The following is a 9,914-nucleotide window of genomic DNA, read 5'->3' on the forward strand; positions in this document are numbered from 1 at the left end:
ACCGAAGAAATTTCCCCCTCAAGTCAAAACGGTGAACTTGATATACGCTACACACATCCCCAAAAGGGAGCGTAAGCGAGCACTTAGGGACGTCTACGCGGTAGAGCCAGTCGCCCCAAAATTCAATCCGTGGTCGTCGTTCCCGATCACCTTCGATCGTCGAGATCACCCAACTAGTATCCACCATGGCGGTTCAGCCGCACTAGTCCTCGACCCAATTATTGACGGGTTTCACCTAACACGAGTCTTGATGGACGGTGGTAGCAGCCTCAACCTGCTCTACCAGGACACAGTGCGGAAGATGGGCATTAACCCCTCATGAATCAAACCAATAAAGACTACCTTTAAAGGAGTCATACCAAGCGTAGAGGCCCGTTGTACGGGCTCAATCACGTTGGAGGTGGTCTTTGGTTCCCCGGACAACTTCCGAAGCGAAGAGTTAATCTTCGATATCGTCCCCTTCCGCAGCGGCTACCACGCACTGCTTGGACGAACCGCATTTGCTAGATTCAACGCAGTGCCACACTATGCTTAACTCAAGCTCAAGATGCCCGGTCCACGCGGCGTCATAACAGTCAATGGCAATATGGAACGCTCCCTCCGAATAGAGGAGCACACCGCCACCCTAGCAGCAGAGGTACAGAGCGGCCTTCTCAAGCAGCACCATGGTACGGCTGTCGAGCCCCTGGACATCGTTAAGAGGTTCTAGACTACACTGCAGCAGGACAGCGCGGCTCGTCAAGAGCTCGATTAGCAATTCGACCTCCGTCCCAGTCCCGATGAAGTAGTGGCATTCGCACCACGCGTACATAAGTACGCACTCAAAATCCCATGGACATCGACGGAGGCAGAAGCTAACCCAGGATCTACAGTTCGGCTAGACCGCTCCCGGACACACATACTTTTACCTTTTTACTTTTGTTTCAGGTTCCTTTTCTCACGGGCCTGATCACCGGTCCCTTTGAAGGATCGGCATACAAAGGAGGCAAGCAGCATACGTGTGTAGGGTAACCTCTATATGTTCCCCTTGACGGTATTTCCACTTATTTCTCAGGACCCGCACGCTGCGCCCTCTTGATCCAGCATGTTAAATAGCCCGGATGCTTATCGCACTATTTGTATAAGATATGCCTTGACGTATCCAGCCAGTTATAATGAAAATGGATTGCGGCCCAGTTTCTGCGGTTTTCGCTTCTTACTTCATTTTATTTCGATCTGCTTATCGGCTGCATCGGTACTCTTTTGTACGTTTCATATTCGCCAGGGGCTACTTATCGCCCCACAATACGGCAGCAAAGTCCGAACACTTCTTATATATAAGTTCGGTACCCCAAATTTAGCATTATATGCACTGGCTCCGAATCATGTCTTTGGTCAATAGTTGGGTTGCCCGGCTCCTGTGCTTGCTACCCTACGTTCCACTCTATCGGCTAGGGTAGTAAAGGGAGAACTACTGCAATTGTGCCCTGGCCTTGATCGGATGAGCACCTCAGTAGAGAAAGCCGAAAACTGACTGTCATGAAACGGTGAGAGCCGGTCAGCTGTTTGAGGCTTACAAAATCGTTGGAGATTTTTTCCGCGTCATGCGAAGGATCGGCACTTCCCGATCAGATGCTGACAGCACCCTGGCTTGGACCAAGGGCTGCGCACTTGCTTAATTATAAAACTCCTATGGCTAAGTGAGGGCGTTTAAGCCGTATAGTCTGATTGCCTTGTTCGTTGCGCTAAACAACTCCTCCAAAGGACCATATAATTGGATCAAGATTGTTTAGATCCCATCCCGAACACCTCCGTACTACCTACGCGAGGGCAGAAGCCGACGACTGGCCAACCCTCAGATTACAAACAACACGGCCGCACAGGAGGAAACAATTAAAGCATAACAAAATTACATTACAGGCTTTGTTTCCATAATACAATGCAAGGGCAACATGAATACATTTATTCAAATACAATGTCCTGCGAGAGCTGCCACAAGTCGAGACCCTTCTATGACATCCGCAAAATATCTCTCGGGTGTGCGGTGCTCCTTGCCCTCCGGCGGCCCGCTGGCAACTTCAACGGCGTTCATCTTCGCCCACCACATCTTGCAACAAGCGAAGGCCATACGGGCACCTTCAATACAGGCAGAGTGCTTGACGACATCCAGCCGCGGACAGGCTTCCACTAGCCGCCTCACGAGTCCGAAGTAGCTGCCGGGCATAGCTTCGGCTGGCCATAGCCGGATCATCAAATCCTTCATGGCTAGTTCGGCCACCCTGTGCAGCTCCATCAGCTGCTTCAGCTGATCGGTGAAGGACATGGGATGCTCTGGCGTCGCATACTACGACCAGAATAGCTTCTCCGTAGAACCTCCTCCTTCGGCTCGGTAGAACTCCGCAGCGTCTGATACGCTGCGTGGTAGATCCGCAAAAGCCCCTGGGGAACTTCGAACCCGGGTTAGTAAAAGGTACTACTTCTTCGCATACTTGCTTTGCATCTTAAAAGCCTTACCCGCCGTGATCTTCTTGGCCTCCTAGATCTCCTTGAGAGCGGCCCGGGCCTCATTCCATGCGGTCTCCGCGCTCTGACGAGCCTTGGTGAGTTCGGCCCCTCGAGTCGACGCATCATGCTCCAAGGTCTCACATTTTTCACCGCATCCTGGAGCTCCTACTGGATTTCTTTGACACAGGCCTCGAGCTTCTTACGGGCGGCTTGCTGCTGGACAGCCTTCTCCTCGGCCTCGCCCAGGGCCTTCCTCAGGGCCTCGACCTCGGTCGCGGCTCCTGCACATATTACGACACTACAGTCAATACACAACGCCTATGCTTTCCGAATACACAGCAAGTCATTACTCACCTTGCTGCTCCTGGAGCCGAACCTTAACCTCGCCGAGCTCGCTCTCGGTCCACTCCAGCCTCTGCCTTAGTTCAGAGACTTTGACAGCATGCGAGGTTGCGGCCAATAGCGACGCCTGCTTATGCATACATATCACGCTAGTCTCCTACAATAAAAGATTGATCCTCTGTCCGGTTCTTCTCGCCGAGCACCGGACTATGTCTCAGGGGCTACTGATTGCGTGGGGTTTTTCTCTTTCTATGTCACTTACCTCGAAACCTGTCAACAAGTTGTTGCAGGCTTCGTTTAGTCCACTCTTGGCGGACTGAACCTTCTCGATCATCGCGCCCATAAGGACACGGTGCTCGTCCATAACGGAGGTGCCTCGTAGCGCCTCCATCAGGTTATCCGGCGTCCCTGGATGGACAGGGACCACCGGCGGAAGCGACGCACCCCCTCCTTTAAAGAGGGCTGCTCGCCCGACTCCGAAGCCACATGGGTCTCCGGAATCGTATTCGGCTGAGGGCCAAACTGGATGCGGCCCTCTTCGCCGGTCTCCATGGGGATCGGCTCCCCCATGTGTCCGGCAGTGGAGGTCTTGCCTCGAGGTGCCTCCCGGACAGCGTCCTGGGCTCCTCCCTTCCGAGCGGTCCTCCGGGACAACACTTCGGTGTCATCCCTGGCCCCGGGGGAATAAGCAGGCGGTGGCGACATGCTCGCCATCTCCGACGGAGGCAACGAACCTCCGGACGACGATCGTTGGATTAGGTCGCGGGCCGGACTGCAATAGTACAGTTAACTATGTCAAGTAATGGAGACAAAGGGCCGGATGTGCGCACAAGTGAGCCATGTCACTTACAATGCGGCCTGGGGCTTAGCACGGGGGCGTCGTTCCGGACTGCTGTCAACGTCCCACGCGGTGTTGACCGCCGGGACGCCCTTCCCCTTCTTGGGCATTTCTGCCTCTATATGCGCCGAAGCCACCCTCTTCTTCTTCTCCTCAGGGGGAGGGTTGTTTTCTTCCTCCTCCTCCTCTTCCTCATCATTGTCCTCAGGGATAGAGGAATGAGCTTCGTCGTCTTCGGACGTCACGTCCAAAGTGCCCTTGAGGCGGGGGCCACTCTTGGCCCCCTTTGCCTTCTTCTTAGCCTTCTTCTCCGGCGCCTTATACGGTGCCGGCACCAGCATCTTCGCTAGACACGGGATGACTGGTTTTTCAGGCAGCGGGGCCGGACATTGGATCCGCTTCTCCTCTCCGTCCAGTCCTGAAAAAGCAGTAATAAAAGCTCACACGTCTTCCTCGAAACAATTAAGTTGGGGTACATCAAAAATAACATACCTCGCTGGCGGGGTGTTTACAATCGTGACCACGGTCTGTCCGTGGCCGGTGGTTTCTCGTTGCCCTTAAAAAGCAACTTCCAGGCGCCTTCGTGACTAGTCTCGAGGAGCCTTACCAAGGTCTGGTGCTTCTTCGAATTGAACTCCCACAAAGGGCAGCTTTGGCGCTGGCACCGAAGAATCCGGCGAACCAGCATCACCTGGATTACATCGACAAGCTTGACATTCTTGGTCACCATGCTTTGAACGCGCATTTGCAGCGCTATCAGCTCATCAGGTGAACACTAGTACGGACTCTTCTCGACCCAGGAGGTGAGTCGCATGGGAGCGCCGGAGCGGAATTCGGCGGCTGCGGCCCAGGTGGTGCCGCGAGGTTCAGTGATATAGAACCATTGCTTCTGCCACTCCTTCACTGTGTCCACAAAAGTGCCCTTGGGCCAAGAGACGTTGGACAGCTTACTCACCATGGCTCCTCCGCACTCCGCGTGCTGGCCATCCACCACCTTCGGCTACACATTGAAGACTTTGAGCCACAGCCCGAAGTGGGGTTGGATGCGGAGGAAGGCCTCACACACGATGATAAACGCCGAGATGTTGAGGAAGGAATTCGGGGACAGATCATGGAAATCTATCCCATAATAATACATTAGCCCGCGGACGAAAGGGTTGAGTGGAAACCCTAGCCCGCGGAAAAAATGGGGGATGAACACTACCCTCTCGGTGGTCTTCGCCGTGGGGACGACTTGCCCCTCGGCCAGCAGACGGTGGGCGATCTCCTTCGCCAAATATTCGGCCGCCCGAAGCTTAGTAATGTCCTCCGCCTTGACGGAGGATACCATCCACTTGCCCTGACCACCGGATCCGGACATGGTTGCTTGAGTGGAAAGGAGATGAGAACTTGGGCGCTGGAGCTTGAGATTGGAAAGGCGGAGACAGAGAGAGAACGTGAGAAGAGGAAGAGGGAATCTTTATCCCCTTATAAAGGCAGCAAATATTAAACGCCTCCTCACTCGCCTTAAGATTCGCCTATTCCCAAGGGCTATATAAACGCACGGTTGGGTTACCCATGCCCGCATTGATGAGAATCCCGCGATAAGGGGACACGATTTCTACTTTGATAAGACGTGCCAATGGCAACTGCGTCTCGGGACTTGGGGCGTCGAACATAAAAACGGTTTGGAATTATGACCGGTCGGACGTAATGTCGTGCTGCAAAGTTGTAGCGGATGGAACTCGTGTAAAAATATATATTCTCTCTGCGATTGTGCATGGTGTGTGTAACAGGTCCGGACATACTCACTACACCCGAAGACTGTTCTAGAGTTCGGAAGGAGGGAACCCGCCTTGCAATGCCGAAGACAATCTGTGCGCCCGACTCCTCGTCATTGAAGCCAGGTTCAGGGGCTACTGAGGGAGTCCTGGACTAAGGGGTCCTCGGGCGTCTGGCCTGTTATTCATTGGGCCGGACTGATGGGCTGTGAAGATATGAAGGCCGAAGACTATACCCGTGTCCGGAGTGGACTTTCCTTGGCGTGGAAGGCAAGCTAGGCGACCAACTATGAAGATTCCTTCTTATGTAACCGACCCCATGTAACACTAGATCTCTCCGGTGTCTATATAAACCGGAGAGTGTAGTCCGGATAGGCGAATACTCATTGCCATATTCACATAGGCTAGACTTCTAGGGTTTAGCCATTACGATCTCGTGGTAGATCAACTCTTGTAACACTCATATTCATCAAGATCAATCAAGCAGGAAGTAGGGTATTACCTCCATAGAGAGGGCCCGAACCTGGGTAAACATCGTGTCCCCCGTCTCCTGTTACCATCGATCCTAGACGCACAGTTCGGGACCCCCTACCCGAGATCCGCCGGTTTTGACACCGATAATGGGAGAGAGGAGGAGGTGGCCAAGTGGGAGGCGCGCGCCCCCCAAGCCCAATCCGAATTGGGGCGGCGGCCCCCCTTTCCTTCTCTCCTTCTCCCTCTTCCTTCTTCTCCTACTCCAACTAGGGAAGGGGGGAAACCTACTCCTACTAGGAGTAGGAATCCCCCTTGGGGCGCGCCATAGAGAGGGCTGATGTCTACTACACAACCTTATTCTTGTAGACGTTGTTGGGCCTCCAAGTGGAGAGGTTTGTAGGACAGTAGCAAATTTCCCTCAAGTGGATGACCTAAGGTTTATCAATCCGTGGCAGGGATAGGATGAAGATGGTTCTCTCAAACAACCCTGCAACCAAATAACAAAGAGTCTCTTGTGTCCCCAACACACCCAATACAATGGTAAATTGTATAGGTGCACTAGTTCGGCGAAGAGATGGTGATACAAGTGCAATATGGATGGTAGATATAGGTTTTTGTAATCTGAAAATATAAAAACAGCAAGGTAACTAATGATAAAAGTGAGCGTAAACGGTATTGCAATGCTAGGAAACAAGGCCTAGGGTTCATACCTTCACTAGTGCAAGTTCTCTCAACAATAATAACATAATTGGATCATATAACAATCCCTCAACATGCAACAAAGAGTCACTCCAAAGTCACTAATAGCGGAGAACAAACGAAGAGATTATTTTAGGGTACGAAACCACCTCAAAGCTATCCTTTCTGATCGATCTATTCAAGAGTCCGTAGTAAAATAACACGAAGCTATTCTTTCCGCTCGATCTATCATAGAGTTCGTACTAGAATAACACCTTAAGATACAAATCAACCAAAACCCTAATGTCACCTAGATACTCCAATGTCACCTCAAGTATCTGTGGGTATGATTATACGATATGCATCACATAATCTCGGATTCATCTATTCAACCAACACAAAGAACTTCAAAGAGTGCCCCAAAGTTTCTACCGGAGAGTCAAAACGAAAATGTGTGCCAACCCCATGCATAAGTTCACAATGTTACGGAACCCGCAAGTTGATCACCAAAACATACATCAAGTAGATCACGTGAATATCCCATTCTAACCACAGATAAGCACATGCAAGACATACATCAAGTGTTCTCAAATCCTTAAAGACTCAATCCGATAAGATAACTTCAAAGGGAAAACTCAATCCATTATAAGAAAGTAGAGGGGGAGAAACATCATAAGATCCAACTATAATAGCAAAGCTCGCGATACATCAAGATCGTGCCGAATCAAGAACACGAGAGAGAGAGAGAGAGAGAGAGAGAGAGAGAGATCAAACACATAGCTACTGGTACATACCCTCAGCCCCGAGGGTGAACTACTCCCTCCTTGTCATGGAGAGCACCGGGATGATGAAGATGGCCACCGGTGAGGGATCCCCCCTCCGGCAGGGTGCCGGAACAGGGTCCCGATTGGGTTTTGGTGGCTACAGAGGCTTGCAGCGACGGAACTCTCGATCTAGGTTATGTTTTGGGGGTTTCTGTATATATAAGAGGTTTTGGCGTCGGGAACAAGTCAGGGGGGTCTCCGGGCTGTCCACGAGGTAGGGGGCCGTGCCCAGGGGGGTGGGCGCCCCTCCCACCCTCGTGGGCAGCCCGGGACTCTTCTCGCCCAACACTTTTACTCCATGGCCTTCTTCTGGTCCAAAAATAAGCTCCGTCAAGTTTCAGGTCAATTGGACACCGTTTGGTTTTCCTTTTCTGCGATACTCAAAAACAAGGAAAAAACAGAAACTGGCACTGGGCTCTAGGTTAATAGGTTAGTCCCAAAAATCATATAAAATAGCATATAAATGCATATAAAACATCCAAGATGGATAATATAATAGCATGAATACTTCATAAATTATAGATACGTTGGAGACGTAGCAGCATCCCCAAGCTTAATTCCTGCTCGTCCTCGAGTAGGTAAATGATAAAAGAAATAATTTATGAAGTGTGAATGCTAGCAGGTGCACAAGTTTGATCAATGATAATTTCAATCACCTTTTCTAGCATCATTATATGTCATAACAGTAGCTCATCTCATAAAACTTTTCATGATCAAGTAGCAAGATATTCACATGTTAAAGCATAGATCATAAACTTTGTTGAAAACTAACAAACTATGTTCTCAGTCATCAAACAATTGCAATTCATTTTATTTTCAGGAAGGGTCTATCTAAGAGCTTTGATTTAGCAAATCCCACATACTGAACTATCATATAGTCTTCCATGATTGCTACCACGCAAAGCATATTTTTAGAACAAATAGCATCCATCGAACACAGAGAAAGATAGGGGCTTAATATTTCGCCTCCCAACTTGTTTATCATATAGATAATTGTCAACAATAATATTTCATGATCAAATATATTTGAATGGCCATATATGCTTAGATCTTTCCCCATCACATGATGCTTGCCAACTAAAAAGTAGGTTGGAATGAGAAGAATACTACTGACCCTTGCATAAAAGTAAAAGATAGGCCCTTCGCAGAGGGAAGCAGGGATTTGCAGAGGTGCCAGAGCTCGAAGCTAAAACAGAGATGAAAATAATTTTGAGAGGTATGCTTTCATTTTCAACATAACGACCAAGAGTTCCCAATATCTTCCATACTAGATACATTATAGGCAGTTCCCAAACAGAAAGGTAAAGATTTTACTCCCCCTCCACCAACAATCACACTCACGGTTTGTCCGAAACAACGGGTGTCGTCCAACTATCAACAATCCTGGGGGAGCTTTGTTTAAATTATTTGCGATTTTGTTTTTGATCTTTTGATCATAGGACTGGGCATCCCAGTTACCAGCCATTTTCTCGTGAATGATGAGCAGAGTCCACTCATCGTGAGAATAACCCACCTAGCATGAAAGATACTGACAGCCCCTAGTCGCTACATGAGAGATTTGGGCATACAAAACAGATTATTATTTGAAGGTTTAGAGTTTGGCACATGCAAATTTACTTGGAACGGCAGGTAAATACCGCATATAGGTAGATATGGTGGACACTCATGGAATAAACTTGGTTCAAAGAATTTGGATGCACAAGTAGTATTCCCGCTTAGTACAGATATTTTGGCTAGCAAAGGATTCTAAATAGCAAGCACCACATGTTAGAGGATCCATAACAATATAACTTCTATACAAATATACCCAAGCATAACTCATTATGTTGTCTTCCTTGTCCAACTTCAACTAATTTGCTCAGTTTTGAAAATAATTAATGGGGCTCACAATCATCGAAGATGTCCAAGATAGTATATTTATATGTGAAATCTCTCTTCCTTCAATATTCTTTCATGAATTGTTCAAGTGACCAATACAATGTTTGCTAACCTTCAAAAAAATTACCACCTCTACTTCTTATATGTGAAGGCATTACTCCCCATGGGAAAGGAATATGAAACATATATAATTTCAGATTTATGACATTCAAATCATTCAACCATTTACTCATAGGATATAAGTGAAGCACACGAGTAAATAACAAACTACTCCAAAAAGATATAAGTGAAGATCAATGAGTAGTTAAATAATTATGTAGCTATGTGAGGACTCTCTCTTATTTAAGTACTTCAGATCTTAATTACTTTATTCAAACAGCAAGCAAAACTCAATAAAATAAAATGACGCTCCAAGCAAAACACATACCATGTGGTGAATAAAAATATAGCCTCAAGTAAAGTTACCAATAGACGAAGATGAAAGAGGGGATGCCTTCCGGGGCATCCCCAAGCTTAGGCTTTTGGTTGTCCTTGAATTTTACCTTGGGTGCCTTGGGCATCCCCAAGATTAGGCTCTTGCCACTCCTTATTCCATAGTCCATCGAATCTTTACCCAAAACTTGAAAACTTCACAAT

This window comes from Triticum aestivum, chromosome 1D (assembly GCF_018294505.1).
Source record: "Triticum aestivum cultivar Chinese Spring chromosome 1D, IWGSC CS RefSeq v2.1, whole genome shotgun sequence".
Lineage (NCBI taxonomy): Eukaryota > Viridiplantae > Streptophyta > Magnoliopsida > Poales > Poaceae > Triticum > Triticum aestivum.